Source organism: Bidens hawaiensis, unplaced genomic scaffold, assembly GCF_021521415.1.
Source record: "Bidens hawaiensis isolate Kalapana, Puna unplaced genomic scaffold, B.hawaiensis_p1.1 tig00011471_1, whole genome shotgun sequence".
In the NCBI taxonomy this organism is placed as follows: domain Eukaryota; kingdom Viridiplantae; phylum Streptophyta; class Magnoliopsida; order Asterales; family Asteraceae; genus Bidens; species Bidens hawaiensis.
Window position 1 is genome coordinate 63,653 of NW_027491896.1, and position 21,794 is coordinate 85,446.

Sequence of the window (21,794 nt, forward strand, 5' to 3'; positions counted from 1 at the left end):
AGAAATAAGAATGCTCGTAAGATCATCGAGGCATTTCGGTATGTGGATCAGGAACAGAAAGAAGAAGTTGTTGCACGTGCCAAAGCCAACCAGAAGACTACGTTCAAGGCCGTGTCAGTGCAAGGTGATATTATTTCTTGGCTTTATGATTCTAATCTGAAAGTATGTATTGTTAAATGGGAGAAGGGCGTTCACTACTATAAACGAATGTCTGATCTTCTCTCATTACCGAGATGGGATGTACGCACTCTGGCGTATCGTCCATTTATTAATCGTGACGAGGACTACTATGCAAAACGTTTTCACCAACACTTGTTGTTTGAGGTGAACAACGGTTTTAAATATTATAAACCACAAATTCCCATCCGCAAGCGTATCGATGATCGATCCAAAAACAGGATGGAAAAAGCTGGTTCTTAAGGTAAAGCCGCCGAAGACGATGAAGCGTGTTCCAGTGAAGACGATGAACCAACACATGCATTTATCCTTCTACCGCTGGTACTACGACAACCGAACTGGCGAGGCCGTCATTGTCCTGGGTAAAGGGTTAAAGACCGAGCTAATCAAGATCATCGATCCGATGTGGCTTGTTAACTTTACCGAGACCGACAACGACGTGCTACACAAGAATAAGATATTGATCGAGCACAATGAAGACTATGATCTGGCTATGCAGTTCCAACGTGTTGTGCGTGTATGTTATGAGAACGGTATTCATAGCTGCAGAGATTGGAGGTCCAAGAGTTTCAAGTAAAGTAAAGACAAAGAGCTCAAGACGAGGGAGTGTCTGTTAGTGCACGGTTTTGCGTCTCGAGTCTTTGTATCTATCGTTAATGTATTTCTCGTTTTATCAATGTAATAAACTATTAAGATATTTATGTAGTTAGTTAAAGTATAGTCTAGTTCGCTAAGGATGTTTAGCGAACTAGATCTAAGTTATTATCCCTCCTGATTCGTTAAGGATGTTTAACGAATCAGGGGGTGTTTCATTAAGTTATTTCATTAAGTGTATGTGACGAAATGGATTCTAGTTCGTTATGGAATAACGAACTAGATCCATCTTCTATTTATAGTGGCTTTAGTCCACAGTTAATGTTAAGCATTTTGAGTTTAATTATCGAACCTCTGCCCAGATTCACTCTCAAGCTCATACTAATATTATTATACACATACATACATACAATTAAGATACATACATATAACGTATTACTGACGATCAATGGCAATTACGAAATAGATCCGCATTAGGTTAATTATACATAGATCGGATCTAAGATCTGTGTTAAGATTAACGAGCTCAAACAATAGTCTCTCTTCAAGTCTTGATACATCTTAGTGGATCCCGGATGGATCGAATATCTTGACTTATGAGCTTCATCTAAGATTCGACCTCTAAGATTTCCATGACGTGGAATCCACATACGGTCAAACCTAGTCTTAACACCATGAGTGTTTTCCATCAACTCATCTTGCTGACCGAAAATCCTTTCCTTCTTCATTAGCGCTTCATCAACCAGCACTTCCGACTGCACCTTGATGATTTTTTCAAAAAGACTTGAGGAAAAGATCAACTACTTGATGATTTCTCCAGGCGATGGTGAAACAAGAGTGAAAAGATCAACTACTTCTGACTAACATTGACTGCGAACTGTTTTGGTGTTTGAATATAAGATAATAGCCACTATGTACTTAGGAAATGTCTGCAGCAACAACCAGCTCAACTACAACATTTTGTAAATTATTAAAAGAGGCAGCTCTTAGGACTAAAATATTATGTATATGGATATTAACCGATTTTAAATCATTTTTTGTAAGAACATAACTTAAAATGTAGTACGTCTATGCCTATATATTACCTTCTTCAACCGTTCGTTACATTTTTCCAGGAGTTAGCCATAATCGATTACCTAAACCGACCCTTACCTTGCTTATTTGTTAGCCATCCAGGTTCGATCCATGTTCTCCCAGTCTTATTTCATTATTTATTCTTTTGCTTTGTATACTATAACCTTGGATGATAAAACCTATATTTGCGATTTTCTTTTCATTAGCAAATAATAAAAACAACTTCAATCCAAAACATAAACTGCAAGTTATGTTTTCAATTAAGTTCTACTACAACTACTAGACGAATAATAAAGTCAACGTCTACTTTAACGCCACCTCTACATAGATTAACTCATTAACAACCTCGTCACAACCGTTGCGGGGTGTAAAAACTAGTTTTAGTAAAATAATAACTTATATGTGTACGTGTAGTCTCAAATAAAATTCATTTACGTGACAATAGGGGTGCAAATGAGCCAAGCTGCTCGCGAGCTACTCGAGATCGGCTCGTTAAAAAGCTCGTTCGAGCCGAGCTTTATCGAGCCCGAGCCCGAGCTCAAGCCTAAAAATAAGCTCGTTTAATAAACGAGCCCGAGCCCGAGCTCTACTTATCGAGCTCGAGCCGGCTCGCGAGCTTAAACGAGCCTGCCATTTGTATAATTTTTATAAATATATATTTAATAATTATTAATTAATAAATATAATGTTATGAAAAAATAAATAAATATAACTAAATAATATATATTCTTTTATACATAAAAATATAATAGAAAACAAATATATAAAATATTATAATTATATAAAAAATAATTTATAAAAAGTAAACGAGCCGAGCCCTAGCCGAGCTCGAGCTTCAAAATCCATTCACGAGCCGAGCTCGAGCTTTGAAAATAGAGCTCGAAACGAGCCGAGCTCGAGCTCTGTATAAGTTAAACGAGCCGAGCTCGAGCCTAGTCGAGCTCAGGCTCGGCTCGGCTCGGCTCGGCTCGGCTCGTTTGCACCCCTACGTGACACCTCTCATCTAACTTCATGTCGACCTATCATTCAAAAAAAGAATAATAAAAAAAAAAATAAATTGTGATCACCCTCAACAACACTATAAATACTCCAAATAAAAGCCAAACCAAAGCAGCCTCATTACAACAATGCCCGTTAATCACAAGAACCCCGAACACTCTCATGAATTTAGGGCGATATCAACTTGCGAAACACATGGCCGAAACAACCAGACGGTGGTTTCCGACTTGGACGGAACCTTGCTGCGGGGGCGTAGTTCATTTCCCTATTTTGCCCTTGTAGCTTTTGAAGTTGGAGGACCTTTAAGACTCCTCTTCTTACTTCTAGTTACCCCCATCGCCGGAATTTTTTATTATTCCACCCTGGGAATGAAGGTTTCGGACATCGAGTCCGTGGCACGTGCGGTCTTGCCTAAGTTTAACTCCAGCGACTTGCACCCGGAGGCTTGGCGTGTGTTCTCGGGATGTGGGAAACGGTGCCTGTTGACCGCAAACCCGAGGGTTATGGTGGAGCCGTTTTTGAAGGAGTTTTTGGGTGCGGATTTGGTGTTGGGGACTGGTGAAAGCACCTGGAGTGCTTGTCGGAAGTAATAAGGCTGACGCCCTTTTGAAGGCTTTTAAAGACACATCACTACCAGAGATGGCACTTGGCTGCCTAGAAACTGGTTACCCGTATATGAAATTATGCAAGGTACGTAAGTCATGCTTTTGAAACATCTGTATTTATCTCTGTCCTTGAGCCACTAACTCGATTACACATCCGCTAAAGTCTGAATATGTACGTGAAACTTATCTATCTACTAAAAATAAATACAAGTTAAAAGTATGTTTATTTTTACTTAAAATGAATTAAAACAAGTGACATTACAAAGTATGAACTTGTATAAGGTTTGACTTATAAATTCACCATACAAAAAGTCAGTCCAACATGAATGCGTTGACTACAAATTTAATGACGTAAATTATATCTTGAAATTAATGGCAGTGTTTTGAAACACGAACGGAGTCGGACTGGGACACACTAAGCATACAGGTCCGGTATGCCGTCTTTAGCCCGTTTTCTTAAAACCCGGACGATTTTGATGGTTGGCGGTTGGACCGGACACCATGAACCGCTAGGTGAACCGGTAAAACATATTTTCTTAATTTGTTTTAACTTTTAATTAGAAAAAGTAAAAATCTATCAAATCTCATACCCTAAATCACGGATTCATCCCCATCTACTTATCATCATTAACCGGAATGGCAATAACAGATGCCTAGCTAGATATGTGAATTGCAAACAATAATGAAAGATCTAAGGAAGAAAAAGAAGACTTTGCAAGCTATAATAATGAAAGATCTAATGTTGTTATTATCTTCAGTAGCAGTGAACAATGGTGGATGTGAGCCGCGCTGGTTCTGTGAACAGCGGCTGCCGGTGGGGTTTGATGACGACTTCTATTTCTTTTATTTAAGGTTAGAAACTTAAAGATGTAAAAGATAGAATTTTAGGGGGGGGGGGGGTTGAGATATAGAGTCTGGTTGAAATAGGGGTGCGCAACATAATCGCCATAATCGTTAACCGAAACAATTTTAACAGATAACCGACATAATTGATGGGTTGGTTTAATTAGTTTTTGAAAACCACCAAATAAGGATCGGTTTTGGTTAAAGATAATTCAAAACCCGCCATAACCGAACAGACCCATTTATCTAACCAACAATATGTTTGGGATTAACTTTCACCAAACATATTGTCGACTTATACTATATTTTATGTTTTCGGTTCAACGTTTACTATCGAATTAACTTGAATGTCGTTGTTATATTATATAATGTCATTTTTTTAATATTTGGTATTGATATTATAGATTATATAATTTCGTTGTCGAATTGTGGAACTTATCTTTTTCCAACTCAGGAACGTTTCGTGGTACCACCATCGACTGCAGAGCTAAAGGCGGTGACGATAGACAAATTACCAAAGCCGGTGGTGTTTCACGACGGCAGACTGGTTCATAAACTAACCTCGTTCAAAGCCCTCATCCTCATTCTTCGGATTCCAATAGGTTTCCTCCTCGCATGCCTACGAATCGCCATTGGTGCAGTCCTCCCAATGTCGTTAGTTTACTACGCTTTTTGGGCACTAGGAGTGCGAGTCTATATTAAAGGGACTCCACCCCCTCAGCCGAAATAGTCCACGGGTCAAACTAGCGTACTGTTCATTTGCTCCCACCGCACCCTCCTTGACTCTATTTTCCTCTCCACCGCCCTCGGACGCCCAATACCCACAGTTACCTGCTCATTATCAAGACTATCGGAGATCATATCCCCGATTAAAACTGTCCGGTTAACAAGAGACCGGACAACCGATGCCAACATGATCAAGAAACTTCTAGAAGAAGGCGATTTGGTTATATGCCCAGAAGGCACCATTTGTAGGGAACCTTTTCTACTGAGGTTTTCAGCTTTGTTTGCGAAACTTACAAAGGAGCTATTGTAAAACTTGGAGCAACACCAACTTGAAGGACCCGAATGAATAATATGGAAAGTATAAGGGTGGTACGGAAGATCTCAAGGGGCGGTTTGGTGGAGATCCAAAGTTCAGAGACCAAGTTGAATAACTTGGTGTCATAATTATCTTTTACTTATTATTAAATAAATTAGAAGTCTAGTTTAATTATGTTTTCTAGTTTGAGTAGGATTAGAATTGTGGGTGTTATATAAACCCATCATAAAGTTTATTTCTAGTAGAGAGTAGAAAGTATTTTGTTCTTGTTTATTATTAATGAAAAGAGTCGCATAAACGTTTTATGCAATATCGTGTTTGGTGTTCTTGATTCACTTGTCTAAGGTTTAACAATTGTTATCAGCGCCTAACGATCCATGCTCGTGTTTCCGATTGGTGGTAAGTCTTGATTGCGGTAGTAGTTCCAATCAAAGGCATAATAGGCCAAGAAACCAATCTAGGTTAAGATACAGTTCAAAGATTTGTAGGTCGTATCCTGAAGCGAGTAAAGGTTGTAGAGAAACATCCTATTTATCTCATTGATCTAGGCGCCAACCGTCAAGTCCGAAGATAAATGGAAGTTGAGGTTAGCCACCCCTAATTAATTGTTTGTTTGATCGAGGAGAAGGAAATAATTGAAGTGTGTTTCTTTGTCGTGTTATATGAAGAATATTGCAATTGGTGATAAGAATTAATACTACTACGTCACCTTGCAGTATATATATACTAGTTTTTATCCCCCGTATTACGGGGTTGATTTATATTGTTTGTTCTAATATTTTTTTATTTTTTGAATTTATATTTTTTTATTGTATCAAAGTTAATAATATACTTATGGTTTGATGATAAATTGTTTCATAAATAAATGAGATGTTATAACCCGGTTTAAAAGGTATATAGTTTTGATGAGACCAAAGACCGTTTATTTTTTCTACTATAAAATTGGTTTTTTTAATTATAAATAATATTTATGAAAGTTAATAATGTACGTATGGTTTGATGAGACCCAAGACCCGTTTATTTTTTTTACTATAAAATTGGTTTTTTTAATTTAAATAATATATATCTTTTTTAAAATAAATAAGATATTAATTTTTAGTATATCCTATTTTATAGGATTTTTACATCAATAATTTGGTGATAATAATTTTTTATTTAATGAGATGTTATAACCCGTTTAAGGAATATATGAGTTTGGTAAGATCCATACCCATGAATTCGGGTCAAATGCATGAGAAGCTTCCATTTAAAAATCAAGCAAATCTGGTGACTCCAAAAAAAGGGGGAGCGACCACATCACGACACTTAGGATTTTTGGATCTTTGTTTATATATATTATAGATTGCTTTTCTTTATGAAAGCTTAGTATGGTAATTATTGATAAGTTTTGAATTCATATTTTTCGTCGAGATTTTGTGAAGTCAAACCAAAATAATTTGTTTTATTCGACGAAGCTTATCTTTTTGGCCGTCTTAGAGATAATTAGAAAGTTGTTGTTCGAAGCAAGCATACTTTCGAAGTTCATAGTCACGATAAAAAAAATCAAGAAACCGTAATAATGGTAGAATTTCAGGTCGTAGGAGGAATCAAGAAGTTGAACCAGAGTAACTTCAAACAATGGTCGACATGTATCAAGTCGTATCTTCAAGGTCAAGATCTTTGGCATGTAACGAACGGTACCGAGACGAGACAACCTGCAAACGATGTTAACGGTAGTATCGGGAAGTGGCAGGTGAAAGCGGGTCGGACGATGTTTATCATCAAGACAACGGTGGATGATGATGTTCTTGATCACATTCAAGTTCTCTAATACCCAAAGCAAGCGTGGGATACGCTTGAGACCTTATTCACGAAGAAGAACGATGCTCGATTGCAACTAGTCGAAGGTGAGTTGATGACAATTTCCCAAGGAGATCTTCCAATTTCTCAATATTTTCGTAAAGTAAAGAATATGTGTCGCGAGATTGGAGAACTCGATCCACAGTCTCGGGTTAGCGATGCTCGTATGAAGCGGATACTCATTCACGGTTTAAGGCCGGAGTACCGTAGCTTCGTTACCGCTATTCAAGGGTGGGCGACCCAACCGAGCATAACCGAGTTCGAAAATATTCTTGCTGGACAAGAAGCCTTAGCAAAACAGTTAGCTGGGGTGTCAATTAAACCGAGAGCGAAGCCTTGTATGTCGGAAGGAAGGAGAAGCATCAGTTCAACAAAAATGAGATCCGTTATGGCGAGAAAGGCAAGAGTAAGTATTGGGAGAATGAGAAACGTGACCGATCCAAGAAGAGAGAATGGAACCAAAAGGGTCGAGATGACAACTCTGAAGAAGATTCATCAGACGAAAAGACCCGATACAAGGAATCAAGGTACCAATCAAAACATTTTCCTTTTAGGTGCCATAAATGTGGACAAAAAGGGCATATGGCAAAATACTGTCGAGACCCTAATTAGGAAGATAATGCAGCTGTAGTTAGAAAAGAAGAACCGTGGGATGTGGAGGCTCATATGTTCAAGGAAAATACGCAGCTGTCACCGAATTCAAACGAATATGGTAGATGAGTGGTTTGAAGAAGGCTCCTGTTGGTGGATAAGCCAAGAAGTAGTTCCAGAGTCGTCGTTAAATGTAACCATGGAATCATCTATTATTATTATTTTGAATCTAGATAATGAGGAAATCATGGTTGAAGAAGAAAGAACGGTTGATCAAGACGCAACCATGATAGTAACCGAACAAGACGAGAAAGAAACCGTGTTGGATGAAGTGCACGAGGAGGTAGTTTCGTTTCATGTTACGGGTGGTCATGGTGGAATAGAAAACGTTAAAAATTGTAACACCCCGTAACCGCAGCGGAAACGTAAACGGGATGCAACAGACGCATCTGATATCAACAGCATTGCTTATAAAGAAAACACCACTACATTAATTTACATCTCAATACATTGTTCCGAGTTTCGTTATCATCTAGGCGTTAACACATAAGTTTTACCGATAGTACATTAGCATATTTAATACAAAATAAAGATCCTTAAGCTTCCACAAAATAGCACACATCATCAAGCACGTATCACTCATTCCAATTTGGGTGTACCTAGAAAGCATGTAAAGAAAACTGGTCAACTACGAATAGTTGGTGAGTTTCACTAATTTAAGTAAACGATGACAAATCATTATAATAATCATATAATAGCGATGTAATTATGCTAAGCCTACAAGTGAAACCTCTGTTAACCCAGAGACACATCCAATAACCTCTGGGGACACTGTTAACCCAGAAACACATTTAATAACCTCTGGGGACACTGTTAACCCAGAAACGCATTTAATACCCTCTGGGGACACTGTTAACCCAGAAACCCATTTAATAACCTCTAGGGACACTGTTAACCCAGAACACTGTTTCGGGCCTTACACTGTTAGCAACTCAGACAATTACCATCTTAATACATTACCGTACGATTCCCGTACAATAAACATTATATAAATACATTCATTTCCATGCGATCAGCATGTACTTAAACATTTTGATAGAAACATGTTTTCCGCCCCAGGAAAATATTTAAAACAGTTCAGTAAAAAGGGGCTTGTGAAACTCACCTTCTCGTGAGTCAGTATGTAGTACAGTGAACAACTATGAGCCTGAATCTGTAATATGATACCTAAGTCGTTACTATACAATTTCCATAAATTAAATCCGTGTCAACCGGTACATCTGGGGACACTGTTAACCCAGTACTGTACTCGATCCGGGGACAATGTTAACCCAGAGACACTTCTCAGGACTCAGATTGTGATATCTCTTAGAGTTTATCCGTCAAAATTATTATTATTATGTTTTCCCCGTTTTGCGTGCCTAGCACGGTTATCTGTTTTTATGTTTCAAAAATGAGTTTGGTCACACACGACCCGAAAATAGTGTTTGACTGATATTTTAGTTAAAACCGTGAATTTAGAGCTCGGTTTAGACGCCCCGTTTGGCCGCGGGACCCGTTTCCGTCTTTAGGGTGCCGGAAACTGTTATTTCGGATAAAAATACCCAAATCATCCGAATTATTTTCGGATGATTTATTTTTACTTGATTAACTTAGTTTCATGAAAATATTTCATTTTTAAGGTTTTTATACACCAGTCAGCTCGCTTAGGCGAACTTTGCCGGTTTACGCGTTTTAAGCTTTAAAAGTTTGTTTTTATGTTCTTTTTAGCACAAATAATTATCCGTTTAGTCTCGGATCTTGAAATTTTGCACAAATCACTTTTTGACAGTAAGGAATTTTATAAAAATATTTCCAGAATTAATTTTTATATTTAATATTTATTTATCTATTTTTAAACGTCATTTAAACACCAAATATATCGAAAATACCAACGACCGTAGAAAAATCCCAAATTTTTCTGGGATGATCCCTGCCATCCACATAGTTCCCTGTAATTTTTCCAGAACCAAACTCTCATTTTTCAGGCCATTTTCACCAAAACCAAGCTAGAAAACCCTAGAACTCGTTTTACCGAAAAGCCTACTTAGACTTCTCTAACGGATCTGAAATTTTGTGCGTGACTTTTATATGTTATAAATAGCTTATCTGGAATTTTCCAGAATATTTCATGATGTTTAACTATTTTTCATCATTTTTAGCCAAAACCGAGCATTAAATTCACCAAATATTCATCCTTTGTCCAAAAATTACCAAATTTTTACAGATCTCATATTTTTATGTGTAGATCATCTCTGTGAAATTTCATGACCCAACTCTAAGTCTATCACAATCTGTCAAAATCATATAAATCATACGAAAAACCGAACTACCTTGTGTTTCTAGCTTTAGATCGCAAAGATCTTGCTTTCTAGCCTTTGCTAGCAACTAGATATAACATCTACAAGCACAATAACACCACACCAAGCAAGTTACACCCACAATCAAACCATTTCTTTCATGGTTTCGGTTAAGACATCAAAACAAAGATTTTTAACCGTAAAAATTCGTTTTTGACCCTTTTAACTCATTTCTTGGACCAAGATCCCTTGTATAACTTGTATACATCACTTGATCACGCAAGAATCGGTTTCATCTTGGGTTTTCACCCATTTTTCACTTGAAACCTCATTTTCTTGTAAATGACTCGAGAAAAGAAGATGAACATGACTATAATCCGATCTTTACCTCGGTTTCTTGGTATAAATCAAAAGGAAGTTGGATGAATGTTTGAAGGGTTGAGAGAATTTGGGAGTTTGGGTTTTAGAAAAAAAAGAAAATGAAAGGGATGAGGGGAACACCCTCATCCGATCGGTCTCCATAAGGGTGTGGGGTCGGGCCCACACCTCCATTCTCGGCCACACATTCGGATTACGTGATCTGGATAATGTTGTGGATAATCTGGTTTAGTTCGTTTTTCGATTAAACGTTTAATTCCGCTCAAAACGAGGCTAAAACGGTCGTTTTTTCGGCTTAAAAAAATAAAATTTAGATAAAACCGATTTAAAACTTTAAAAACTTAAACCATGACATTTATTTACTTGAAACATCTTATTATTAATAGTTGTGCATCTTTTTCGGCTTGATCGATCATTTCTTGCTTGGTTTGGTATTAAAGGTTTCGTTTAACGTACCGACGTACCATTAAATCGAAAACTCTTTTCTGTGCTTTAATTCACTTATCCCGAAGTTTTAATACTTCGTAAACATCACTAAACATTATATATTTCGTCTATAATGTAATCTCCGATTCATTCGGGTTTCAATAACCGTCAATCGGTTAACCGTACTTCCAATACGATTAACTGTATAATCGAGTATAATTCGTACCGTGAATCATACATACTCGTATATACACATTATAATTCATATATTCAGTATTAAATAACACGTAAATAGTATATACCGGCTAGGGTATACCTGAATTTGCCGGAATCGTTACATTCTTCCCCCGTTACAAAAATTTCGTCCTCGAAATTTTACGCGTCAACTACTTCCTTTTGAGGAAATAGGTGGGGGTATTTCTTCCGAAATTCGTTCTTTCGTTCCCATGTATATTCTGGGCCTCGTTGCGAGTTCCATCTAACTTTGACCAACGAGATCTTATTGTGTCTAAGTTGCTTGATTTTCCCGTCCACTATTTCTATGGGTTCCTCTACGAAATTAAGCTTATCACTTATTTGGACACCCTCTAAGGGTAACACCGATGTCTCATCCGACAGACACCTTTTCAAGTTCGACACGTGAAACACATTGTGAACTGCACTCAGTTCATCAGGCAGTTCTAATCGGTATGCTACAGGACCGATTTTTGCAGTAATGTCGAATGGTCCAATGTATCTAGGGTCTAACTTCCCCACCTTTCCAAATCTGACTACTCCTTTCCAAGGTGATACTTTCAAATACACTTTATCACCTTTCTCAAATGATAACGGTTTCCTACGGGTATCGGCATAACTCTTCTGCCGATCCTGTGCGGCCTTCAGATTGTTCTTAATTTCAAGGATTTTGCTGGTCGTTTCCTGGACCAGGTCCGATCTAATAACCTGTGTGTCGCCCACTTCAGTCCAACAGAGTGGTGATCGGCACTTCCGTCCATACAATGCTTCGTAAGGTGCTGCCTTTATACTGCTATGGTAACTGTTATTATAGGAAAATTCAACGAGTGGGAGATGTTGATCCCAATTTCCCTTAAAATCCAGTACGCATGCACGAAGCAAATCCTCCAGTGTTTGGATGGTCATCTCAGACTGACCGTCGGTCTGAGGGTGGTAAGCTGTGCTTAGATCAATACGCGTTCCCAGCGCTTCTTGTACAGCTTGCCAAAGATTGGAGGTCAAATGGCTATCTCGATCGGAGATGATTGAGATGGGTATCCCATGACGAGACACAATTTTATTTATATAAATCTGCGCAAGTCTCTCGGTGTTATAATTATTTCTAATCGGAATAAAATGTGCCGACTTGGTTAATCGATCCACGATTACCCAAATTGCATCGTGTCCACGGGACGTCTTAGGGAGATGTGTCACAAAATCCATCGTGATTTGCTCCCATTTCCATTCGGGAATTTCCGGTTGTTGTAACATCCCCGAGGGTTTCTGGTGCTCCGCCTTAACCCTCGCACACGTCGTACACTTGCCGACGTATGTGGCTATATCCTTTTTCATACCCGGCCACCAGTAGAACTCCTTCACATCCTTGTACATCTTATCCGATCCCGGATGTATGGAATATTTCGATTTATGCGCTTCGTCCATGATTAATTCACGAAGGTCATGGAGGGTCGAGATCCAAATCCGATTTTTGAAATAGAGAATTTCGTCCACGCGCTGTTCGAAATTTTTCTCGTTACCGTAAAGTCCCTCGTTTTCCATTTGTTCCTCTTTCAACGCCTCACGTTGAGCAACTCGAATCAGATCCGAAAGGTTCGACTGGACTATCATCCCCAGCGCTCGCACACGCAATGGCTTAACTCGATCCTTCCTACTCAAGGCATCGGCTACGACGTTAGCCTTGCCGGGGTGATAACGGATGTCACAGTCATAGTCGCTTAACAACTCGACCCATCTTCGTTGTCTCATATTCAGTTCTTTCTGATCGAATATGTGTTGCAAACTTTTATGGTCGGTGAAGATGGTGCACTTTGTACCGTAGAGATAATGTCTCCAGATTTTAAGTGCGAAGATAACTGCTCCCAGTTCTAAGTCATGAGTAGTGTAATTTTTCTCGTGTACTTTTAACTGTCGAGAAGCATAGGCTATAACCTTATTATTTTGCATCAACACGCATCCTAACCCTCTCCGGGATGCGTCACAATACACGACAAAACCATCGTCTCCGTCGGGGAGACTTAAGATTGGCGCTTGGCACAATCTTTGTTTTAGCGTTTGAAACGCCGTTTCCTGTTCTTCTCCCCATTCATACTTTCGATCCTTTTGAGTCAGGAGGGTTAAAGGTTGGGCGATGCTGGAAAAGTTCTCTATAAATCGACGATAATATCCAGCTAAGCCTAAGAATTGGCGGATTTCCTTTGGAGATTTAGGCGCTTGCCAATTCTTAATTGCTTCAACCTTACTCGGATCAACGTGTATTCCTTGATGGTTTATAACGTGACCGAGGAATTGCACCTCTTGTAACCAGAAGTTACACTTGGAGAATTTTGCATACAACTTCTCCTGATTTAGAAGCTCTAAGATTAATCTTAAGTGTTGCTCGTGCTCTTCTTTACTCTTCGAGTAGATCAAAATATCGTCAATGAACACGATGACGAATTTGTCGAGGTAGGGTTTACAGACTCGATTCATGAGATCCATGAACACTGCTGGCGCATTTGTTAGCCCAAAAGGCATAACTAAGAACTCGTAATGGCCGTAGCGAGTCCGAAATGCGGTTTTTGGGATATCCTCCTCTTGAATTCTAACTTGATGGTATCCCGATCTAAGATCAATTTTTGAGAAGTAGCTCGCACCTTGCAGTTGGTCGAACAGGTCATCAATTCGGGGAAGAGGATACCTATTTTTGATTGTTAACTTGTTCAACTCCCTGTAATCAATGCACATTCTAAGGCTCCCGTCCTTCTTTTTCACGAATAGTACAGGTGCACCCCACGGGGAATAACTAGGACGTATAAATCCTTTATCCAACAATTCTTGCAACTGGTTGGATAATTCTTGCATCTCTGATGGTGCAAGTCGGTAGGGTGCCTTAGCAACAGGGCCAGCTTGAGGTAATAGATCGATTCTGAATTCGACCTGTCGGGTTGGCGGTAATCCAGGAAGTTCCTCTGGGAAAACTTGTGGAAATTCGCGTACCACCGGGATATCGTCCACCCGTTTTTCCTCAGGATCCTTGCCCTTCAAGCTCGCTAGATACGCCACGCATCCCTGGCGTATATATTTTAGCACCTTGAGGTGGGATATAAATGGCATCATGGTGCCCGACTTCTCTCCTTGAACTAATACCTCTTCGTCATCCGACACCCGGATCTTGACGATTTTCTTTTCACAATTTATTTCCACTTTGTTACGTGCTAACCAATCCATTCCCACTATCACGTCAAAACTACCCAATTCTACCGGTAACAAGTCAATCAGGAAGGATTGTTCGTTCAGAATAAAAGGGCAATTCCGAACTATTTGATTAACTATCATGGTTTTACCGTTAGCGACTTCTATGGTATAAGGTTCTATGGTTTCACCAATTGGAAGGTTTGCTATCGATAGAAACTTAACGGAGACAAAACTTCTATCGGCGCCCGTATCGAATAATACAGAGGCGTAATGATCAGAGACGAGGAAAGTACCTGTCACTACGCTGGGGTCCTGGCGTGCTTCGCTCGCTCCCATCACGAATGCTCGGCCTCTCGCCGGATTGGACGACGACGCTTGACCCGCGGTTTGCCTCCCGTTTCCTCCCTGGTTCAGCTTCGGACAGTGACTCTTGAAGTGATCCATGCTGCCGCATTCATAGCAAGCACGGCTGGTGGTCACCGTTTGGTTTCCTTGTTGGTTTTGTTGTCGGGCTGGTTGGGTCCTAAATGGCTGCGCACGGATAGGTTGCGGTTGTCGGTTCAGAGTGTTCAGGTTTGTCCTACATCTCGGTGCGTAGTGCCCTTCCCTGCCACACCGATGGCACACTACCACCCTGCACTCGCCACCATGTTGGTAACCGCATTTCCCACACCTGGGATACGTCCTTGTCTGCGGTTCCTGCCTTCCGCCCGAACTAGTCATGGCGTAGTTCTGGGCAGTGGGCCTAGCACGTTTATTTTGCTGCTTTTCCTGGATCCTATGGTCATGTGTACCCCGCTTTCCCCCAGCGGATTCTCCTGCCACCTTCAGTGACCCGCTCCTTACGAAATCATACGTGACGATACCAGCTTGCGTCACCGCACCCTCATACGTCTGGTGTCCCCCAGAATTGACTATATTCCTTACAACTGGAGTTAGCCCCCAAATATAACGCTCAACCCTCTTCGACTCTGGGGTGACCAACCATGTTACCAATCGCGACAACTCATTAAACCGGTTCGTATAACCCAAGTGGTCTGCCCCCTGCATCTCCAGGTTCCACAATTCATTTTCTAATTTTTGCAATTCGTTTTTCGGGCAGAAATGTTCCAGTACAAGAGCCTTGAGCTCTGTCCAGGTCATGCGGTTTGTTGCCGCCTGACCGAGGGTCTGCACTATGGTGTTCCACCATGTCAAGGCATGGTCCGTGAATGTGCAGGTAGCATACTTAACAACACAATCCTCGGGGCAGTTGCTGATGTTCACAACGGATTCTATTTTCTCGATCCATTTAACTAACCCATTTGGTCCTTCAGACCCGCTAAAGTCTAGGGGCTTGCACAACATAAAGTCTTTGATTGAACATCCCCTGGATGCAGGAATTGGTTCAGTGCGGTTCGTTTCTACAGTTGGTATAGGGCCATTACTGTCCGTAACGACCACCCTAGGCGGTGCGTCATTACTCAGAATCGTGTTATCGTTCTGTGGAGGATTAGCATTTTGTTCCCCGTCATTATTGGTGGTCGTTTGATTGCTCGGAGGGGTTGGATTGGTCGAATTGTTAATACTGGCGGCGATGCGCGATACTATATCCGGTATCGCCGCCTCCAACTGTTGAGCAATCAAACGGCTCACATCCACTTCCGACATTTGTGCTGATCGTTTTGGTGCCATTCTACACAACATTCAGAAAAATACATGTAATTAATACAAATTCCAATCATAAAACACAACACACATTCCATTCATTAATAAACATTAGTACATATTACACAAACATCCGTTCACATTACTTCCCTGTCACCATTACATAGGTTAAGTTTTTTTATACAAGGGCCCTATGTCGGCATCATCTCGACATAACCCACAATGGGTCAGTGCTTGAATGATACCCAAAAGTATCTATAATGATATACCCCAAAAGAGACCCCCTAAGGGCCAGTGGTTGTATTATAACTACCCAAGATTCACTCTATGTTAGCATCACCACTAACTGCTTACACAGAGTATCAAAAAGCGGTCAATGACTTCTACCATCCTAACATCACTAAACTCGTTGGTATACCCACCACAACATCACTGCCACCAACACCACCATCACTGCCAACACACCCCGGACCCGCGCCTCTAACCGATCAATCATCAAATGGGAGTATGAGCACTCCCTCCTTAGCTGCGCAATCGCATACTGGTGGTCCAGTATGCAGTCCCCCAGATACATCCGCCTCTGCACTCCCAATGTCAAGGCGGCGGAGTGCTCATTCACCTGCTCGGTGAGCACTCGAAGCCATGCCGCCGCGTCCCTTTCCTGCCTAGGGAGACCCCACACAGGTGGAGTCACAGTTCGGGCTGGGAGCGGGAGGGCTCGCCCCTGCGGGTAGCAGGTCTGGGTGGGGGAGAGGTAGGTGGGACATGCCGGACACTGATCCGCGCCGTGAGGCGGGGTCCGAATCCGGGAGGGATAGGGGTGGCCTGTGGTGCGGGTGGGGTGGGGGATCTGACAATCCAGACTGGGGAGGACTGGCTAGAGCTCCTACGACTAGCCTCGCTAGGCTCAGAGCTGGATGATATGCGTAGACTCCCAGAGTTCCCGGAGCTGACTTCCTCCGGGTCCTCCTCCACCGATAAACTATGAGTTCTCGACATTCTTACCTGCACACAAGTTAACAAACATATAGTTCTTTCCATAGTGTAAATCATAATCAAATTAATATACACTTACTTATACAACTTTGCCACATAACAATATTATCATATATTTACACATATGTTGCCAATTTTACCTATTAAAGTCCCCCGTGACTTCTCCTGAATTCCCTCGTGCGGACAAGTCTGTTATTATGTTCCGGACCATAATAACTCACTTGTCCATCCAAGTTCATCCAGATCTCGTCACTATAAATTATTAGTTGATATTCAGATCCTATAATACTTGAGCTACTGGTTATATTTTAGGTATCTTTTTAAAGACATCCTAATTCTTTATAACCAATGGCTCTGATACCAAGTTCTGTAACACCCCGTAACCGCAGCGGAAACGTAAACTGGATGCAACAGACGCATCTGATATCAACAGCATTGCTTATAAAGAAAACACCACTACATTAATTTACATCTCAATACATTGTTCCGAGTTTCGTTATCATCTAGGCGTTAACACATAAGTTTTACCGATAGTACATTAGCATATTTAATACAAAATAAAGATCCTTAAGCTTCCACAAAATAGCACACATCATCAAGCACGTATCACTCATTCCAATTTGGGTGTACATAGAAAGCATGTAAAGAAAACGGGTCAACTACGAATAGTTGGTGAGTTTCACTAATTTAAGTAAACGATGATAAATCATTATAATAATCATATAATAGCGATGTAATTATGCTAAGCCTACAAGTGAAACCTCTGTTAACCCAGAGACACATCCAATAACCTCTGGGGACACTGTTAACCCAGAAACACATTTAATAACCTCTAGGGACACTGTTAACCCAGAAACACATTTAATACCCTCTGGGGACACTGTTAACCCAGAAACCCATTTAATAACCTCTGGGGACACTGTTAACACAGAACACTGTTTCGGGCCTTACACTGTTAGCAACTCAGACAATTACCATCTTAATACATTACCGTACGATTCCCGTACAATAAACATTATATAAATACATTCATTTCCATGCGATCAGCATGTACTTAAACATTTTGATAGAAACATGATTTCCGCCCCGGGAAAATATTTAAAACAGTTCAGTAAAAAGGGGCTCGTGAAACTCACCTTCTCGTGAGTCAGTATGTAGTACAGTGAACAGCTATGAGCCTGAATCTGTAATATGATACCTAAGTCGTTACTATACAATTTCCATAAATTAAATCCGTGTCAACCGGTACATCTGGGGACACTGTTAACCCAGTACTGTACTCGATCCGGGGACAATGTTAACCCAGAGACACTTCTCAGGACTCAGATTGTGATATCTCTTAGAGTTTATCTGTCAAAATTATTATTATTATGTTTTCCCCGTTTTGCGTGCCAAGCACGGTTATCCGTTTTTATGTTTCAAAAATAAGTTTGGTCACACACGACCCGAAAATAGTGTTTGACTGATATTTTAGTTAAAACCGTGAATTTAGAGCTCGGTTTAGACGCCCCGTTTGGCCGCGGGACCCGTTTCCGTCTTTAGGGTGCCGGAAACTGTTATTTCGGATAAAAATACCCAAATCATCCGAATTATTTTCGGATGATTTATTTTTACTTGATTGACTTAGTTTCATGAAAATAGTTCATTTTTAAGGTTTTTATACACCAGTCAGCTCGCTTAGGCGAACTTTGCCGGTTTACGCGTTTTAAGCTTTAAAGGTTTGTTTTTATATTCTTTTTAGCACAAATAATTATCCGTTTAGTCTCGGATCTTGAAATTTTGCACAAATCACTTTTTGACAGTAAGGAATTTTATAAAAATATTTCCAGAATTAATTTTTATATTTAACATTTATTTATCTATTTTTAAACGTCATTTAAACACCAAATATATCGAAAATACCAAACGACCGTAGAAAAATCCCAAATTTTTCTGGTATGATCCCTGCCATCCACATAGTTCCATGTAATTTTTCCAGAACCAAAATCTCATTTTTCATGCCATTTTCACCAAAACCGAGCTAGAAAACCCTAGAAATCGTTTTACCGAAAACCTACTTAGACTTCTCCAACGGATCTGAAATTTTGTGTGTGACTTTTATATGTTATAAAAAGCTTATCTGGAATTTCCAGAATTTTTCATGATGTTTAACTATTTTTCATCATTTTTAGCCAAAACCGAGCATTAAATTCACTAAATATTAATCCTTTGTCCAAAAATTACCAAATTGTCACAGATCTCATATTTTCATGTGTAGATCATCTCTGTGAAATTTCATGACCCAAATCTAAGTCTATCACAATCTGTCCAAATCATATAAATCATATGAAAAACCGAACTACCTTGTGTTTCTAGCTTTAGATCGCAAAGATCTTGCTTTCTAGCCTTTGCTAGCAACTAGATATAACACCTACAAGCACAATAACACCACACCAAGCAAGTTACACCCACAATCAAGCCATTTCTTTCATGGTTTCGGTTAAGACATCAAAACAAAGATTTTTAACCGTAAAAATTCGTTTTTGACACTTTTAACTCATTTCTTGGACCAAGATCCCTTGTATAACTTGTATACATCACTTGATCACGCAAGAATCGTTTTCATCTCGGATTTTCACCCATTTTTCACTTGAAACCTCATTTTCTTGTAAATGACTCGAGAAAAGAAGATGAACACGACTATAATCCGATCTTTACCTCGGTTTCTTGGTATAAATCAAAGGGAAGTTGGATGAATGTTTGAAGGGTTGAGAGAATTTGGGAGTTTGGGTTTTAGAAAAAAAGAAAATGAAAGGGATGAGGGGAACACCCTCATCCGATCGGTCTCCATAAGGGTGCGGGGAGGGGCCCACACCTCCATTCTTGGCCACACATTCGGATTACATGATCTGGATAAAGTTGTGGATAATCTGGTTCAGTTCGTTTTTCGGTTAAACGTTTAATTCCGCTCAAAACGAGGCCAAAAAGGTCGTTTTTCGGCTTAAAAAAAATAAAATTTATATAAAACCGATTTAAAACTTTAAAAACTTAAACCATGACATTTATTTACTTGAAACATCATATTATTAATAATTGTGCATCTTTTACGGCTTGATCGATCATTTCTTGCTTGGTTTGGTATTAAAGGTTTCGTTTAACGTACCGACGTACCATTAAATCGAAAACTCTTTTCTGTGCTTTAATTCACTTATCCCGAAGTTTTAATACTTCGTAAACATCACTAAACATTATATATTTCGTCTATAATGTAATCTCCGATTCATTCGGGTTTCAATAACCGTCAATCGGTTAACCGTACTTCCAATATGATTAACTGTATAATCGAGTATAATTCGTACCGTGAATCATACATACTCGTATATACACATTATAATTCATATATTCAGTATTAAATAACACGTAAATAGTATATACCGGCTAGGGTATTCCTGATTTTGCCGGAATCGTTACAAAAATCAACAAACCAACAAAGTTGATGTTGGAGTTTGCATGAGGTTCATGCAAAGTTCGGGTGATCCAAATGAACAAACGGATAAAGAACTTGAGTTCCAGAGGGAGCATGCATTAAGAGGGGATGTAAGAATTGCTTTAAGTACCATGATAGTTGGTCATGGAGTTGAGAAAGCAAAAGTTGGTTCCTATCTGAAAACGGGTGATGCAGTTCTAAATAATGGTAATCTCGAAACTAGCTCAATTGATAACAGGAAAAAGAAACCTGAATGTAGGGTTATGAAGTCGAATCCAAGAATCAAGCTCAAAGAGGTTAAGGCGTTACAAGGTGTGAAGGATCTTGGAGGAACAATGGAATTTGGTATTGAGAGGGAGTGTAAAACTTGGAGCAACACCAACTTGAAGGACCCGAATGAATAATACGAAATGTATAAGGGTGGTACGGAAGATCTCAAGGGGCGGTTTGGTGGAGATCCAAAGTTCAGGGACCAAGTTGAATAACTTGGTGTCATAATTATCTTTTACTTATTATTAAATAAATTAGATGTCTAGTTTAATTATGTTTTCTAGTTTGAGTAGGATTAGAATTGTGGGTGTTATATAAACCCATCAAAAGGTTTATTTCCAGTAGAGAGTAGAAAGAGTAGAAAGTATTTTGTTCTTGTTTATTATTAATGAAAAGAGTCGCATAAACGTTTTATGCAATATCGTGTTTGGTTCACTTATCTAAGGTTTAACAGCTATTACCCGTGGCGATGTCGAAAAAAATGAGCATGTTTCATGGCACCACCGTAAGAGGGTGGAAGGACATACTTTTTTATAAACCCTAGTCCAGCTTACGAAGCTATCTTCTTGAACAAGCTACCTTATGAATTAACTTGTGCAAGTGGTAAGTCGAGCCACGATGTGGCTAACTATATTCAACGGATGATCTCTTCGAGTTTGTCGTACGAGTGTACGAATTTTATGAGGAAAGATAACTACAAGGTGTTGGCTGGAAATGATGGAACGATGAGTACAAAAGAAACCAAAGTTTTTGCAAAAAAGATCATGGGGTGCTAGGAATTCGATGGTACTGTTTGGTTTATAAATATTGACATATATATTATGTTGTACCAAATTATTTGGAAAAATCAAATTGTTGTGTATAAATTATTGATGTGTGTCTAATGATGCTCTTTCTATGAAACTCACAACTAAGCTTTAAATTTATAAAACGAAACTCCTAATGAATCCGCACACTACCGGCAAGTGTACCGATCAAAAGTAGTATAGACCTAAGGAAGTCCGAGTATCGAATACAAGGACACGTGAAAACGTCTATGATCAATAACCCTAGAAAAGATCTTCCTAAGAATAATAACTTTTTAAATGAATTTTAGTTAT

At 39.5% G+C, this 21,794-nt stretch overlaps 1 pseudogene; it reads left to right on the forward strand.

Moving 5' to 3' along the window:
* Positions 1 to 2,972: 2,972 nt before the first annotated feature.
* Positions 2,973 to 21,470, forward strand: LOC143538108 (glycerol-3-phosphate acyltransferase RAM2-like; annotated as a pseudogene).
* The last annotated feature ends 324 nt before the right edge of the window (positions 21,471 to 21,794 follow it).